The sequence below is a fragment of the Ptychodera flava genome, chromosome 18 (genome assembly GCF_041260155.1).
Source record: "Ptychodera flava strain L36383 chromosome 18, AS_Pfla_20210202, whole genome shotgun sequence".
NCBI classification, from domain to species: Eukaryota; Metazoa; Hemichordata; class Enteropneusta; family Ptychoderidae; genus Ptychodera; species Ptychodera flava.
In genome coordinates, this window is record NC_091945.1 from 22,913,409 (window position 1) to 22,933,024 (window position 19,616).

A 19,616-nucleotide genomic window follows, 5' to 3' on the forward strand; every position below is an offset into this window, starting at 1 on the left:
TCTTGAAGAAGCGTTATGAGTTTTGCAAATCAGGCATCAGCAGAATACCAGATGTTGAATATGAAGTACAAAACGTTGAAATGATTGACTGAAATCAACTTGGTAGTCCCAATGTTTCGATGAACATACACTTTCAGAAACCTTTCCTTTTTCACCTTTATTTAATTGTCCGGTATAGTTTGGTGTCTCAGTTAAAACTCAACGTAGGCGACAATGAAGTTATTCACGAACTTTTACTTTGTAGAAACTTGAAGGACCTTGCACAATTAAGAAAACCTATTTATAACTAATAATTTTTGTGCATAGACAGTGTAACTGTCTATGCTTTATGCATCTCTCATGCATCTGCCAGAGCTTTCAAGTATTTCATAACTTACCACCGATGTAAGTATAACTGACAACAGCCCTAAGCGAAGAGATGTCATAGGGGTCGTAGCATTTTTTTACGGGGGGGGGGGGGTTGGGGTTGGTGGAAACCAGGAGGGGAGTTGACTTTAAAAAACCGTTTTTATGGGATCAAACTTTACAATTAATGATTGGGGGGATGGTCAAATTTTACGAAGGTTTGTATGGAATTATGGCAAAAAACAACAGAATTGACCAAAAAGTATAAAATAGAATACGAACATGGCTTTATTCTGTCTGAACAGGTGACAACGAACAGAAAAGAGCACTTTTGTTCAAAAAAAAAAAATTCAAGTTCACCAAGAGAAACAAGTGTCATGCCCTGTTCACGATATAACTTTTGTAAAACTTTGAATACTGGAAAAATCTCTAAAAAGTTTGAAAATGTGGTGTTATGAAGTGTTTGCAAATATTTTTGGACTTTGTAATTACATACATTTAAACTAGAAATTTTATTTTGGAATTTCGCTGAAATGTTTATTCACTATACTTAATGTAATCTACGAGGAAACTATGAACAATATTTTTCCAATGTTAACCTAGATAAATTTGTGTATTTATAGACACTTGATTATTGATATTAATGTACTTGATTAGACTACGGTGGTTACAATTGCATGTGTGTGCAAGAAATTTGATTTTGAATTTCACCGAAATATTGATTCACCACATTGTAGTCTATGGGGAAACTATGAATATTTTTTTCAGTACAAAGGTAACTAAATTTGTGCTTTTATAAATGTTTGACAATTGATATAAATGTACCTGATGAGAACAGGGTGTTTGAAAGAGTAGATGTGAACTACAAATATGATTTATACGAAGTGTGACGTCTGCGGGAGGGTCATTGTTTTTTGTGTATGAAAATTGGAGAGGGTCACTCTTATTATTGCAAACACTTTTGAATGATTTTTCACCAAGAGCCTTAGAGTGCATAGTGTCAATGAATCAAATCAGGCGATTTTCTGATTTTTTTTTTTTTTTTTTTGGGGGGGGGTCATATTTTACAATTGATGAATTGAGGGGGGGGGGTCAAATTTTAGGAATATAATTTTGAATTGGGTCACTTTTTCCATTTCATTTGTAGCTGAAGTTCCAACGACACCCACCCCTCCCCGTGAAAACGAATGCTCCATAATCAAAGAGCCTCATTTGTTATGATATGAAAATTAGCACTGATCTCACCTCGCGATTATTGTTCAGTGACCAGTTGTTTTGCCATTTTAATTAACTTAAAAGAGAGATGGGTTTAATCCACTATATATAAGCTTTTTTCGGACAGTCGAAGTAACTTACAAAGAGCTTTTGGGACAGTTTTTCAGACATGAAATTTAGACTCTGCTCTTCTGGTATGCAGTTTGTGAGGAGTCATTTTAGAAACCTTAAGTATCGAACTTAGAGTGTTTTTACCACCTTTTTGTTCTTGAAAATTTGAAACTCAATTTTTTCTCATCGAGTTAACACAACGTTTAAGTTTGATTTCAAATACAAGTAAATCTTTTACTAATTTGCGTCCGATTCACCGACTTACTCCTGAGTTTTACTCTTGCAAAGAGAATCATGTAAATTAACATTGAGGTTTGAGGAAAAGTTTAAAGCTTTCTCTTCCTAGGAGCAAACAAACCGATGTCGTGTCTCGGAATGAAGGATGTCGATCGATACGAGGGATAAAAATACAACAGCCGAAATATTCGACACAACACTGTCGAGGATATATTATCGGACACGACAGTCTGTTCAGGAGTCTTTTGTGCTTCATAGTGGTGTAGGATTTATATTTTCCTTCACTAAAATCTTTTAATATTGTATGTATATCATTTTTAATTAAATGTCAAACAAAGAAGGGCGCTTCAACGCTAGCTTTTCTTTCGTTTATTGTGGTCAGGTTTGATGAATATTCGGCGACGATACGGTTATACCCTTAGGAGTATTCAAATTCAGCAAAGATCTCTTGGGTACAGCGCCAAGGAACTGGATTTATTAAGACTTAAGCAATACCAGACATTTATTGGTGGTGGCTATGATGTTCATTATTATCGCTGACGATGGCGTGTTAAGTCTTCGTCTTTGATGTTCGTTGATCGATCGGCGTCTAATGCGACTATTTGTTTAGGAGTCAGCACGCAGTCACGGCGGAAGCTGGTCGTTAATGGTGGCGTTTCCTATGCTCGCTCCATCAAGAGGTTGCCCTCGCTGTGGTGGGGCTTACGTGAAGAGAATGCGGCAGCCGAGCGACTTGCATCACGCAAGACTACAGCACTCTTCCGTAGGCTGAACTTCAAGCCGCTCGCAAACTAGGGAGATCCTCTGACTGCGTTCTCAATTCCCATGGAAAGTCTAAATGGAAGGTCCGATGGATGAATGATGGGTGAAGAGATGAAGTGAATGAGAGAATTTTTTTTTCGATGAAGGAATAGAATAGACATGGGGTTTATAACGTATTTCATATCGAGGAAATGATCTAATTGAGTGACGGTCGGTGAAAAAATAGTGTATATATATATATATATATATATATATATATATATATATATATATATATATATATATATATATATATATATATTATATATACATATATATATATATACTGAAACGTCGTCGTCAGTCAAACGTTGGGATTAGAAATAAGGTACTCTCATCAGTCGTGAGTCATGACAAGTATATATATATATATATATATATATATATATATATATATATATATATATATATATATATATATACATACACACACACACACACATATATATATATATATATATATATATATATATATATATATATATATATATATATATATATCATACCAGACAAAAAGACAGACATCAGATTTATCAGCTTACAATATGAATATGATAGGGCGTCGAATATTGTGAAAAATATTGAAAACCGCTGAAAGATATCAGTAAGTATCATTCTATTGATCTTTCCGGCTCTAGATAACTTGTGAGTTTTTGTCGACGTGATCAAATGGCGATTGGATGATAGTGTGAACGCTCAATCAGCCCAGAAAACAATTAGAGATCAGGTAACCATGGAAAGTTTCTTCAAATACCAAATAAACTCCAGCTATGAGCAAAGGAGACTGGCTTTCTACCAGTGACTTTCTTTTTTAATATCGCCGCCTTGCGGTGCAAAAGACTCGTTTACAACGATAGGAAATCCATTTTCACAGTTCATTGTCTTGGTGTGTGCTCACATTACCAGATGACGACTGTCAGAATCACCGATTCACAGCAAGGCGTGAACGATGTGAAAATTAAGTGCTTTCCGTAGCGCTGGAGGTGAGCCACGTCTCGGCCACCGACATCAGGAAGTGACGATGGACGAGACCGGGTGACGGTGAGTTCCAGCCGGCGTGAATGTGGCCGGAGGTCGGTGTTAAATGTTGAGAGCTAAAACGCCTTCGGCTTGTTCATAGAGTAGATGTGACAGTGACTTAATATGTTGAAGTGAATGAAAAGGACAGAAAAAAATAATTCGTCGACCTAGCTCTTAAGAATAATTATTAATACAGTTGTCTCTCTTTTTTTCAAATACGATATTTACTGAGTTGTCCCTGTGGAATAACAGAGATTTAACAATTACAAATATGTTTGGAATGTTTGCAAGGTAGATTAACAAGTCCAAGAGGATGCCAATTTGTGGCTCAACCTAACGCTCAAGGGCCTTGTGAAGTTTGAATATACTGCCAATTTTGCGCTGTAAGTCTTAACGTTATTCACGACTGCATTATAAACCTGTCCACAGTCGGCCGTTAGAAATCTAATTGTATCGTGTGCGACTGCGAGCAATTACAAAAATAATCTTGTTGAGCCAGACGCTATTTTCCTTCGGGACACAGATCTACTGAGTCACATAAGAAGGGATCTTGTGTGTGAGTGTATGAGGTGTAGGTAATGCTGAAATGTTGTGGCGTGACTCTGTTGTAAAATGTGGAACAATTAATGTGATGTATATATACTGAAGTAACGAGTTATGTTCCATGACATGGACAAGTACAACTTTGTACGACCAAAGCTGATAAAAACGAATAGAAATTCATATATATTCAAGCATATCATGCATTTGTCTTCCTGGAGTTGAGCGTTGCAACTTATAACATGAGCGGAAACGCGTACATAAAAGTGAAATCTGGAGGACGCTAACAGTCCGGCTGACAAGTTCTCCTCTCAGATATTATTCCGTGATTTTGAACGAGTATACGTGCTTTTGACAACCCCTGAAAATCTAACGGGTAATAGAACCATTATGGTCAATAGTTGCTGTAAAGATTGTGCTGTTCACCTCTACATTCGTCATGGCATCGCTTTTCAAAACTGGTTCTTTCACGGAACATCGCAAGTACGTCGCTGCATTGTATTTTTCTGCCGTAATTAGATTTATCGCCTTCAATGTATGAAAGTGGTGGAGAATTGTCGGGAGACCGGTGCAGGAAGTGCGTTGGAAGCAGACGTACATCAAAAAAGAGAGAGTCGGCGCCTGTGCGCGTGCGACGGCCGTCGATGGATAAACCGCGCAGTTGAGGATCTAAACAGCGTCGAAGACGAAGAAAGTTGAATGGGTCACGTGGTCCTGTTTATCACCTCCGCTACCTCGTCTAAAGGATGATAAAAAAACTGGTTATCAAAATTACCTGCAGCATACATTTGACGTCGGTGTAACTTTATAGCGCATTTTGTGGCAGCTCGCTGTGTTGGCTCGTACAAATCGATGGGTGTGCAACATGAGATTGAGACGAAACTCGTAACATGATGACCCTGTTGTGTATGCGACACCCTCAATTTAATTTTTAATTTTTAATTTCGCGCCAAGAGAAGAAACAGCCGTGCACGATAGCTGGTATTTTGTGACTCAAATGATCTTGTCTTTTTACTTATTAACTCTTTTTCACTCTCTCACAGGCTAAATTTACCGTTTCAATTTTCTCCGCTTGAAATTTTATGTTGTTAAGTAAACATCAAAGAATGAAAGCAGTTGAAGAAGCAGTTGATGAAAACGCCGTATGTTGATCAATGCAAGCTCTTGATCGACATGGGAAAGTCTTTCGGTTACATATTGTTAGAGTCGTGGAGGCGCCCTCCTCGTGTGTGACTGAACAAGATAGAAGGTTGCATGCTCTAAAATGTACAGCGTGCCTAATATTAACGTTTGTGTTCATGATGGTATGCATGGTTCTAAGATTGGGTGGAGTTGAACGTGATCTCAAAGTCGCCAACGTTACAGTCTGTCTGCCTTTCTGTCTCTCTGCCTGTCTGTCTACATGTTTACGTATACCTACTTACCTATCTGTCTGTGATTCTGTCTGTCTGTGAGTCTGATAGGACCCCCTAAACAGTCTATAAATTCACCTGTTGACCGACCTATGTATCTACCTACCTACCTACCTACCTACCTTTCGTCCTATCTATCTATCTATCTATCTATCTATCTATCTATCTATCTATCTATCTATCTATCTATCTATCTATCTATCTATCTATCTATCTTTCTATCTATCTATCTATCTGTCTGTCTGTCTGTCTGTCTGTCTGTCTGTCTGTCTATGTATTATCAATCTTTCCATCTATCGACTAATCGATAACTGCGCAGTCGGTGGATCGGGTAATCTCCGGCTACGTGTTTGCCATTTTATGTCCCTTGCCCTACATAGGTATAATTGTCCCACTGAACATTAAATTTTTGATAAGCTTTTTGTTTAACAAAATTCTTTAGGTTTTAGAAGCAAGTCCATATTCACTGAGAACGCCCAAATTCACAAGTGCAATGACTTTATAGTTTTCTGTAGAATGTGTGAACGATGAATGTCAAGACCATAATAGACGCTCTCATCTCGATGTTTTCAGCACGCGCAGACTTAGGGCGCATTACAGTAGCTGTCTTTTCCCACTCGATTAAGGAGACCGGCAGATGCGTGCGGGCACATATGTTGATTCCTGGCTCCTCAGTATACAACGTTAGCGTCGGTGTGACGAAATAAAAAAGTCATTGATTGGGTCATTTTTCACATCCAATCAATGCCCGGGGGAATGTGGCCAACTCTTTCAGGGAGGTAAAATGCTAGACGTCGTATTCACTTATCTCGGTTGAATTTCAATATGCTACGGTCTGATCTCGATCGTGACTAAAATTTTACGATCGCCCTTCGTTTGTGTTGTATGACTCAAAAAGTACAAGCAAATGGGCAAGCAGAAAGTGTGACGTCCATTTCTCGAACTTCATCTTTGACTCCGGCCCAAGTACCGATTAGCTTGCTACTTTTCATGTTACTGTCAAAATGGTTGAACCACCATAAACATCATACTGCAGTTGACTTCAACGTTGAACTTCACTGTCAGACAAAGCCAAGGGCTAGTATGCGTACATATATGTGAATAAACGGACCAGAATGCTGCCGAGCTTTTACGATAACCGAACGTTTAACTTATTTTGTTTTGTAAGGATGTGTAAATTTTTTGGGGGCAGATATGCTCTATATATTGGTCGTTGATGTCATAACACAGGTTCATTGTGACCCAGGTACTTGCCTGGCACTAATTTCAGGATCGAAAAATTAAATATTTATCACACTTACGTTAAACGAGTGAAAACATAAACTATTTCAATTTTGGGCCAGTAGATTTCTTAGTCTGGTTCCCTGACCCATTTCCCCGGTAGAGGGCGTGGGGAAATATAGGGTCAGGTACCGGCTAATGTAAACATGGACGCTATTGGGTTAAAATAAAACAAGCTGTGATTGGATGAAAGTAACACTTGTAACTTTTTCTCATCTTTCTTGGGTTTCGCACTTTCAGGCTCACTTGACACCAACTTCTTGATTGTATCACAAAGCCGTGGAGGTAGAAAGAAAGACTTTCTACCTCCATGATTTAGCCACTGTGATTTAGCACACCTCTTAATACTTTTAGAACGTCGACATGATGCCTGGCATTTTTCACGAAATTCGGACACCATTCTATCCATCGAAATAAATCGTCGTTCACAGTTCCAACAAAGTTTGCTTTCAATTAGCTGTGATATCGCAGCAGTACTTGTGGCGTGTATCGAACGTGCTCGGTCATTGGGGTCACGCCACAGTCGGCGATGACCTCAATGACCCTAGCGCGTTCGATACACGCAACAAGTACTGCTGTGATATCACAGCCAGCCTTCAATCATCTCTATTTCCCCGTACTTCTTGATTAATCCTTTCAGTTTGTTTCCCGTCTCGTGTGCCAATGTTTTTGGTTCTGATACCAGTGTTCGAACATAATTCTGATCCAGTCGAATTTTGACCGGCGTTTTATGGCAGTAGCCATATTTTTTGTAGCATGTTCTGTCAGGTGACTAACCTCCGCCATCTTGAACAAAATTCTGTTCAAGATGGCTACCCGGTACCTGACCCCATATTTCCCCACGCCCTCTACCGGGGAAATGGGTCAGGGAACCAGACTATAGATTTCTGTGGTCTTCATTTCTATGACTGCCGGGAGCCCCCAAAATGCACTTGTTAGTGATAGAACGTCATTTCCGGAGAGAAAGTGACGCCCTCTATCGATGACAAATATCACGACTCGCGAGAAATTCCGGGATCAGTAGGGATCAGAACTAAATTGAGTTGATATATTCATTATTCCATCGGAATTTTTCATCCAGATCACATTGAAAAATATCATGTGAAACAAGCTACTGTCACAGGCACATGACGTAATTAGTGGTCGTACCAACGATTCTAATGGACGAGACAAGTATGCCACATCTTGTAATTTCATTTGCATCGTCAAAGGGCCAGTAAAACCCCAACTTTTGATGGTTTTTTCATTATTTTTATTTTGTATGTCAATTGCCATTCTTTATTCTACTCCCAAAAGAATGTTGAAACACCCCTATTTAGTTTGCAAACAGCGTCTGTAAATGTAAAATACACTGTTATTGTACACAATTTGAATTCTACTCTTGATCAGAATTCACCTGTCAACGACATATAACAAGGCAATTCACTCAAGTACAGGCTGAGTTGACAAGCTTAATACTGTAGATATCAACATGCCTTGGGGAAGCATAACCGAGAAATTATAGTTTTACATTAAAACTAAAACAGTGAAAAAAACCATCAAAATTTAGCTTTACTGCAATCAAAACAGTACCATTGCAGATTTTAAAGTTTGCAGTCAAGGATTCCATCGCCCATTTACAGGATCTTAACGACATTGCTTCAATAATTGTTTTGCACCTTCTTCTTCCCGTGTTCATCCGTCAACATATTTTTTTCCAAACCAATCTATGAATACAATTTCTTCACTTCCAAGTGTTCGGCTTTTACTTTTAATTTGTGATCTCGTCCACATCGTAATGGAGCGTAGTATTTGAAAGCTCCGAAACAGGAGCCCAACGTATACGTGCAATATCAACAAACACGATCGTGAACACTTAGGGTTGCTGTGGGATCGGATACCACGGTCATTTGCTCGCCGAAAACGGATACGCACACCATCGCGCGTCGCTCTGACAGAATTCGCTTTCATTTAAAACAGCTATATACGCTGTCCCCGAAAGTAATTATATTTCCTCCTATTTTACTTATTTTTCATAGAAATTTCCGTCGCTGTTCGACCAATTTCCCCTCAGAGGAAAGCAACTACGATGGGTCAATTTTGTACTCAGCTCACGTAGGCGATAGCCTGGCCAGTAATACGCTGTAATACCTAAAGGTTGGGCATTATATTGTTTCCCGATGCTGCGCTGCGGTTTATACAGTGTCAACACATTCGATATCTATTTGCCTGGAAATTTAGATGGATCGCCTATTTTGTGGCGTCTTTGGTGCGTGAGTATGTTAAACAGAAATCACATTTCCCTCTGAGAGAAAAGTGTTTCCCAGCGCAGAGATGCAATAGCGTGACGTATAGGCAAGCAGTCCCAGCACCGAGTCAAACACGGCGTTTGAAATCCAAAACCTGGCGCGACGCAACTGTACTACTATCGCGGCCATCCTGTGTAGGAGTTAGCTCATTGGTTTTTGTGAAAGTAATAATCAATAGTTGCAGACGACATTTCCTGGGTTGAGTAACAAAGAGGGTTTCTCTGACACTCAGATATATTATACATTGAAGAAGTTGAACTTCATCGATAATTGTGAATATGACAACGACGTTTTGCCTAACTTACAACTGGACTGCGCTTCAAAAGAGGACACTCTTATTCAATAATTTCACTGCCGGTTTCGAACTTGCAACCTACGATACCTTCTCACCTGGCAAAAAGTCAGCTATCAAAACCACTCGGGAATATCCCCGCCTCAAGTTTGCTTCCGTCATTTCATATTTTGGAGTTGAAGGAAGGGATTTACTTTGCCGATAACAATGTGACATTGCAACGTGGGGGCGCCAGGGTCGTTTTACATGTCATTTTTTGCATGTGAAATAATAAACGCAAAAGGCTTCAGTCAACGATGGATAATGAAGAGTTCACGTCAGAGAGATAATGTTTGGGAGCTTGCCGACCACCTGACACAGAGAGTCGAGGAGGAAGGTACATGTATCCTGTCCAGTGTTAGGAAACTACAGCCGCCGAAGGAGGAGAGAGAGAGAGAGAGAGAGAGAGAGAGAGAGAGAGAGAGAGAGAGAGAGAGAGAGAGAAGAGAGAGAGAGAGAGAGAGAGAGAGAGAGAGAGAGAGAGAGAGAGAGAGAGAGAGAGAGAGAGAGAGAGAGAGAGAGAGAGAGAGAGAGAGACAGACACAGACAGACAGACAGACAGACAGACACACGACAGACAGACAGACAGACAGACAGAGCAGACAGAGACAGAGAGAGACAGAGCAGAGACAGAGACAGACAGACAGAGACAGACAGAGGACAGAACAGAGACAGAGAGACAGAGACAGCAGAGACAGGACAGAGGACAGAGAGACAGAGAGACAGAGACAGAGACAGAGAGACAGAGACAGACAAGCCTAGAGACAAAGAGACAGAGAGAGACAGAGACACAGAGACAGACAGCTTAGAGACAAAGAGACAGAGAGAGACAGAGACACAGACAGACAGACAGACAGACAGACAGACAGACAGACAGACAGACAGAGACAGACAGAGACAGAGAGAGACAGAGAGACAGAGACAGAGACAGAGAGACAGAGACAGACAGAGACAGAATAGAGTAAGAGAGACAGAGACAGCGAGAGACAGAGACAGAGACAGAGAGACAGAGACAGACAGCTAGAGACAAAGAGACAGAGAGAGACAGAGACACAGAGACAGACAGAGACAGAATAGAGTAAGAGAGACAGAGACAGCGAGAGACAGAGACAGAGACAGAGAGACAGAGACTGACAGAGAGACAAAGAGACAGAGACAGACAGAGACAGACAGACAGACAGAGACAGAGACAGACAGACAGACAGACAGACACAGACAGACAGACAGGCAGACGGAACGATGGACAGACTGAGAGATAATCTTCTGTGGGAAGACAAAGTGGAATAACGAATTATAAAGACAGCTATTAGGGTAGTATGCGCCTCGAAAGTAAAAGCCTTAAAATTTTGCTCAAATTTTCTTCAATAAAACTTTCAGCCACACTCTTACCAAGGGTCACCGTGCAAAGTTTGGAACTAGATGGAGAATCAAATTTCTTAACATTTACGATATGTTAACTTGAAAATGGTCGCAATCATTATTTACACTCTACGGAAAAAAGAAAATTTTCGATTTTCGAGTAACTTTTTTCTCACTCTATGAGCTTTTTAAAATGAGTCCCAACAAGCGGTGGATCTGAAAAGAATTGTAAAAATTTGAGTGTCCGAATATCTCTCACGGAGGCGCATTCTACCTTAAATTGTAGCTGATTTCATTTGTTGCAACCTGTTCCTATATCTATGTCACTTATCTTTATCGTCTGAGTATTCTCCTGCCTTCTGCTTATATATTTACCGTGTGACGAAGTTCATCTTTGGATAATATATTCACACACATCTATCTCATTATTCGAATGTGTTGGTTCACTTTCGCAGATCACAGTGCTAACTTAAGTATGCCTTTAAATGCCAAATATATGAAGGGAAACTGGTTTTCGTGTCGTGTGACACTTGGGCAATCGGAAATAGCGCCAAAGAATGTATACGTGGTTGAAATGCATTCGTAACATTGTGAGAAATACGCAAAAAGGGAGTTTTCTCTCGTTATGACAGCAAAGCCACCCCTGTAGTACATATACCAACCTTCGCACACTGCGTAACATTGCAGAATCATGGTGGTTCAATGACGCTATCCACCGTTGGCTGCGCTGTGCTCAGACTTAGGATCAGGTATTTAAGGCTCAGCGTACAAAAAGCAAGCAAGTTGTTCGACATTAATTTCAGGTGCGTAATCAACACGATACGTGTAGTCGCACAAACACGACTTCTCTCACGAAATCGCGACTTCTCAAGCAAAATCAAATATCGTCTGTAACCTATTTTGTAACTTGTTTCTCCAGTTACTCATTGACTACCAGTTTGTCATCTGACAAATTGAGAATCACGCCGCCAGCGTCAAGTTATTTTGATATAAACACGAACCTAGTCTTGTTCGCTGCCCCTTTCTACCGCTGGCTGCGCTGTGCTAACGAAAAGGTAGAAAGGGGGCAAGGAACCAGACTAACCCAAACCGACCCATATACGTGACCACAGCGCGCGCTGCGAACGGCAGGATAGGACTGGGATCGAACCGGACCATGCAAGAGTCATTCAACTTCAGAGTTGTTGTGAAAAGGTAGAGGTACTTTGTGCACTTCAAGCAGACATCTCCGTATCGTTATAAGCTAAGTATTACTACAATGCCGCAACTTGTAGACATCGATTATGTGGTGATAATTGTAAGACATTTCCATAAAAAACGAAGACTGTTTAATATCACAATTATATGAAAAGGTGGTCAAATATTTCTAACAAGAGAGGCTTTAAATGTGAAACGCGGCAAAAATATTCGCGCCCTTTATGTTACCGTACGTCACATGATGCTGTAGCGTGCTGAGCGTTTATCGTAGTCTGGTCCTTGCTCCGTTTCGGCCGCTGGCTGCGCTGTGCTCACGAATAGAAATAGGGTCTGGTATGCTGCAGCTATCTTTGTCACAAATTTGGTTATTTAACCGTACGTCACACTGTTTTATGAAATGGGACGATGTTTTGCACGCGTTTAACCGATTCTCTCAGAAACGCTACATGTCATCGACCTACTGGTTCTCCGCCCCATCCTTCATGCGGTATGCTCCGTCGCAGGCTCCGTCGCTGGTTATTCACGAAAGCTTGAAACTTTGAAGTAGAAAAACGAAAGTTGGCAATGAACGTTGCCACTCACGCATCGGGTGGATTGCTCAAGATGGCATTCAACAATTAGATTGCTCGAAAATGCTAACCATTGACAGCCATGGATAGAATGACTCGTACTGGGAAATTGATCTTATGATGATTGTCAACACAGCGCAGCCAGTGGCAGAAACAAGGCACCATGGATACTAGACAAGAATTCTGAGAGCGCCATCACGTGACTGTTTGAGAAAACTCACAAACTCTAATTGCGATTCTTGATTACTAGACCACACACTGTTATCATCAGGCAACAAACATAGCTGAAACATTATGGCTTAAGGAATACGGTGAGCTGTGGACTAAGCCACAATGTAAATGAAACCCTAGAAAAACTTGATGGAGGCCATCGGGTCTCGTTTTGACCCTATTTTTCTTGTACATGCCAAAGATCCGAAAATTCATATGCCTATAAGATGTTCATTAAGAGAGATAGAGGTGTTTGGATTACATTTATTTCATTTTTTTATTTTTATTTTATTTCATTTTTTTTATTTTACTTTATATTATATTATATTATATTATATTATATTATATTATATTATATTATATTATATTATATTATATTATATTATATTATATTATATTATATTATATTATATTATATTATATTATATTATATTATATTATATTATATTATATTATGTTATTTTAGTTTGTAGAGCTTTCAGTTCTCAAGTTAAAAGCTCTCGACCGAAGCAAGTAATTGGGTAAAATTTTGATCAATTTTGGCCAGTCTTTACATCAAATTTACAAGTTAAATGTAGATGTGTTTTCAAACATCTCGGCTGGCAGAAATAGGTCACAAAAAATTACAGCATATTATTTCTTGTTATTTACCTCGTCATCGTCTTCTCAGTGATATAGATTTGAGAATAAGATGAATTTTCCAAAGATCCTTATATTTGAAATTTAAAATGGCCGCCATCCCTGTGTTTACTCTGATGGAGAAAAATAACATTTTGGATTTTGGGAAAACTAAGACGGTCAAAAGATGTCTGACACCAAGAGCTTTATAATGAACCCCCACAAATGCCAAAGTTTAAGAGTCCGAATATCTGTCCCCTATACGCGCATTCTACCTTGGTAATGAATCAGTGCTGACCTTGTGCTTGCGGGTAGAGATGACATTGGTTAAAACTATTTTGGCTTTGCGGACAGTAATCAAACGATCACCTACGTGAACTCCCTTGGCCTGTTAACCTGCGAAAAGTTCATCTATATTTGGATGACTGTTTCCTCATTTAGACGAGTCGGCACAGTGGGAACATGACAACAGGGTCAAGCGGAATCGAGTCGAGTTACCTTCAACGTTGAACAGGCTTCAGTCCTTTCATATTAATTCTGTATGTACTCGGTGGCAATGTCGAGTCTAGACCCTGCAATTTTTGCTCAAAAAAGCACAGCACGCTGGATTATATAAAATTTTAATAGGTCTAAAATATTTGCCTAGCGGCGTATATAACTCAAACTTTCCATTCAGAATGAGTTGAGACAAAATCTATCGGCTTCGGTTGACTTTAAAAGATGTAACTGCACTGTCAGTCACAGGTGCAAAACCATAAAGGTCATGTTGTCCAAATTAAACAAATTAAAAAACACAAACCAATGCTCTCAAATGCCAGAAAGTTTCGCAACTCTGAGAGACTTATGTTCGGTCCGTTAAGAACCCGTCCAATTTATCTTATTAAAAACCCGATGTAGAGATGGGTCGGTCTTTGTCGCCAGAGGACTGCAAATTTAATAAAGACGGCAATACGATAGCGTTAAAGACCGACCTATCTCTACACCGGATTTTAATAAGATTTGGAAATGCCCTCTTGACAATGACAAATCCGTGGAAGGCTCGTCTTAGTTACGATAAATCTGTGCACAAAGTCGATGAGACTAACAGTGAAGTCTATCACTTGTGCACTTTCAACATTCGGCCTGGGATGTGTCAAAGGCCGACAGAAGATGTTACCAGTCTAAGAAATAAACGAAATAAACAAAATAACCCAGAATTTATCAATACATGCAACTTTTTTTACTTTATTGGTTTGCTAGACACTGTTCGTGTTAAACAAACAAAGTCATCTACTTTCTTAGACAAAGTATTCAGAGTAGCAGGGATAAGGGGCACCGACCAAGGGCGTCCTCTTGTGGCGGACCTTGCGAGGAGTGGCAGTATAATTATAGTAAGAATGTAAACGGAGTCGCAGTGAATGTTTCAACTTCAAGAGTTCATTACTTTGTACTCTGCCTCCATTATCATGGAGGAATATTCAGAAATTTCTGTGCCAGACAGCGTAAAGTTTTCTAAAATTCTAATCGTATTTATTTCACCGTGATGTTCGCCGGCTTAAATTGCCGATCGCGTATGTCGGCTAGTATTAACTGCAAATTCGGTGCTCTAATTATGGTTATGTATGCGCGGGTTGTGGATGCGGTCACAATGACACCATAGACCTCCAAAGCTCTTCGATCACTACAGAGATATATTTACTCGCATCTTCGTCCTAAAATTGTGACACTTTCGTTCAGTTTACTGGTCACCAGAGATGGCGTTTTTTTCACATCTGTGGTTGTGGTGTACGATCTTTTCAAATGCTCGTTCCTTCCTCATTAAACTGAAAGATCCCGTCGCTCAAGGACACTCTCTACGCTTCCCTCCTCGTACCGAGCGACGGATCTCCCAGTCTACTTCCTCATGAATGTGATAAAATTCATCCAAAGAAGCCGAAACAAATTCAACGGTTCAAAGCTTCGTTTATGGTGAAGTCCACTCAAAGTAGTTCAGTAATCTAAATAGTCAAAATGTGAAGCATACGGTAGTACAGTGAGAGAGTGATCGGTTTATTCTAATGTCCTGAATATTTTGGCAACAGGTGTGAATTTACATAACACTGAGCTGCCAAATAATAAATACGCAATTAGCCGCAAGCAACTGTATGATATATGTGCCGGTGTTTTGGATTGTTTTGACCGAGGTACTTTCAATTTTCTGTTTCTGATAAATGAATATTTGCCTATTAAAATGTTTATGTAATATTATGTAATAAAAAGTGACATATCATTTGTGTATATATTATGTAAAATCTAATATCATGACACTCCCCTTAAAATCAGATTTGTCTTCCAAATGGGGATGGAACATTAAGAGCGCAATGTTATTTAAAAATGAATTCGTCTAAAGGTGTGTTGAGCGAACGTTCTATTGGGCCACAAAATAAAATAAATTGCGCTCTTCCGATAACATGGTTTTCAAAAATAGGGTATGTAGGTCGGCGGGCATTTTTTTCCAAAATATTTTTATTTTTAAATATGCACTTTTCAGGGGTTCAGGGCGATCAAATACTGGCCACATCATTTCCAGAAAAACGTATCATACATTATAAAAGGAATAAAAACATTAAAGACGTCCTCGTTCAAGCAAATATCAAATGCTAGGTAACTAATACGTGATTCTTTTTTTTCTTCAGTATTTACGTAGCTCTAAAAAGTTTAGGGTCGGCAAGCAAAATATAGGGTAGGTCCGGTTATCGGAACAGCACAGTTTTTTCTCTTTGGCCTTACACAGCCGCAGCTTTCACCTGGCTCTATTCACATGTAAATTATTACCAGCCAGCCGGCTGTGAGGATCTTGTAGACGTCTGTCTTGACCACAATCCGAAATCGGCCATTCGCCTTTTCCCTAAATAAGGTTTTTGGCTGTACATTTTCACCTCATATACAGATGTTTTCTTCGTGTGTGCCTGAGTGTGGGAGTGCGCATGTGTATAGTTACAAGTGGTTCAAAACAATTGAGGGAAGTGTACTTTTTGAATGACACGCGAATGCAAATTTACTCGTAAAATGGCCTTCAAGTTAGCCGTGAAGTGTTTCTTGCTTGGCAATCCTCTCCAAACAGAGAACCTCCCACAGAGATGAAAAACTATTCCTGAACAGGTGTGGTAAATCAAAAAAAATAATTAAGTACATCTCAAATTCGCTTTCTGTGAATGAGGAAAATCGCCCCATTTGCCTGACGATAAATCATTTTAATTGCGTGAAACTTGATACCTGTAGTGGTAAAGCGTCAAGTCTATATTATGATAGAATTAGATCATTCACACACTCTGTGGCACAGGGAGGCGAGTGTAGATACGACTTCCTGTGCTATTGCGTAGACACGGCCAATCAACGTGCTTGCTTATCCGCTCCCCGACGGATATTCAATCAAATATAATTAAATACTGAAGGAGTACCCCTTTTCATGGGTATCCCTTTTTAGCCACTGGTCCTGCATCCCGCACCCCTCCAAATTTCTCATGAGGCCGAGAAAAAAATTGTGCTGTTCCGATAACCTGACCTACCTATTTTTACCTGCCGACCCTAACCTTTTTAATGCTACGTAAACATGGAAGTAAAAAAAGAAAGAAAACAACTATAAAATCACTCATTCATTACCTGGCATTTGATTTTTGCTAGAACGAGGATGTCTTTTATGTTTGTATGTCTTTTATATGTATGATACTTTTTTCTGGAAATGTTGTGGCCAGTGTTTGATCGCCCTGAAACCCTGAAAATTGCATATTCACAAATAAAAATATTTTGGGGAAAAAATCCTTGCGGACCTACCTTCCCTATTTTTGAAAACCATCTTATCGGAACAGCACAAGTTATTATTTTTTTTTGGCTTAAACATGATATGCGTGGCAGCCTGGTATCAAAAGCAACTGTAGTTCATTAACATCCACTGTGGAAATATTTCAAACCTATTACATGAACGAGTATAGGGTATTCTCAATATAGCTCTCTTGACCCAAGAGATAATCTCTACATAACAACTACCCTGCATTGTGATGTGAATATTATTTTCTGTCTCGATCATAGACCTGACAGTAACTACTGGCGGTATTTTTCATGATAAATAAAAGGTGAACCCAAGCAGGAGGTATAGTGTCACGGTGGATGTTACAGGTCGTTTAGACGCGAGTCGCACCAAATGTCAGCGGGCGAAGTTAAAAACTCTCCACAACTGTCGATTCAGAGACTTTCATCCGTGCGGGAGAATCAGGTATTCATTACGCTTAGCACCATGCATCAAACGCCGTTAATTGACCTGTGCCCTGTGCGCAAAATCTCTTTGTGTGTATCGCAGCTTGTCGCTATTTCATCCATCAAAGCAAGTTCCTTGCCCTCTTTTGCAAATAGAACAGCTATTTCCTGTTTGTTCTTCGCGTTAAATGTCGAGTATCAATTACTTCCTTTCCTGTGTATTACGTTGTCGTATCAATGGCAACGGTCTTACCGCCACTAAATGTCAACGCGCGGAGTGTTTTTCTTTTGTGAACAGTGTGATGTTAACTTTGAAATATGGACAATTTATGGATCAATTGCAAACTCGACAGTTGTAAAAACGCTTTAACCCTTTGAGCGCCAAAGTCAATTTTTTTCGCCTTTAAAAATATCCCCATGTGGTTCAAAATTATCAAAGTAATTACAGAAAAATTCATATACATTGGTAAAATATTGCACTAAAATTTTGGCGGGAAAAATTACAGCACTCAAAGGGTTAAAACCTGCAATATGATTTCTGAACATTTGAACTGCTAAACCTTTAACTAAAACAAACCAGACATTTAAACAGAAAAAAGAACATACGAACACTGATATTCCCTAGCCTCGAATCCTTATGTTTCTATTTGAAGGGGGTCAATTTTCTTTTAGAAGGAGCAACTTCGAAATGTCAACATTTCAGTTTTTGATAGATTAACCAGAGAGCGTTCGTGTGTGGAGGGATTGTAGTTGAGGGCTGCTCGTTGTCGACCTACTTCGAGGGTTCAATACGGACTCATAAACCCCTTTTTAGAATTAGGTTCTGGCGCTGTTTAGTTATTTTGGCTAGCGACTTCACAAACAGATGCCAACGCGCATAGTTTGAATCGTCAAAAGAAATGTTCTCCGTCCCACATGTGTTATATAAAAAGGCAGGAATCTATCCCTGCTACTTGCATTAGTAAGTTCGCCTCCCGGTTAAACATCAGCTCGGTTTCAATATTTGATAAGCTGTCACCGTTTTTGCAACACACGTCGATTGCAACCGTTTGGCACTTGAGCTAATTCCACAAACATAGTTTGCTGCGAACACTTGTACCTTCTGGCTGCACACAGTGCAGGATGGAAGTGAACCTGCGTATACGGTTTACAAGAACTACGAAAGATCTTGTAAGAGTTCGTTGCTCAAAACATGAACCATGCTCCGTAACATGCTCCATAAAAAAACATGATCAATATTGGTGTATCATGTAAATGTTGCCGACGTAGGGCCGAGCTCGACGGTCGCAATGGCGTATCAGGCACTCGAGCTCTTATTTGTCACTCATACGGTGCTAGCATATACAGGAGTTGACTTCAGTCCAGTCAGCGACGCATAATAAGCTGCCGAAGCAAACGCTAGAAGCCCCAAAGCTTAAAGTCGGCGTTTAACTAATTTTACCATGATTAAATCATTAGGGTTTCACTATCCGACTTGTTACCGCGTCAAAAAGGCAGTTTGACAAGAAGTTCACATGTGGCAAATGATGAGACACCCAATGATAAACGGGTGACCTTTAAAGAAGAGAAAAGTGACTATAGGTGTCCGTGTACAACTGTTAATCATTTAAATTTATCAGTGCATCACCACTTTTAGGAGGGAAACTGTAGTAGACGATATCGTGACATTTGCCATAAATACTGTACTAATTAACATTACAATTGCTGCAAATTTTCCATTATACTTTGCCAACGTCACTGTCAGTTAATGGTTAACTATATTAATGTTTAATGAATAAAACTTGGTGTCAGCTTTTGGCGCATAAATTTTTGTTGAAAGAAGCGTTTTCTGTCAAGGAATTTGATCACCAATGGATACTGTATACGGGCG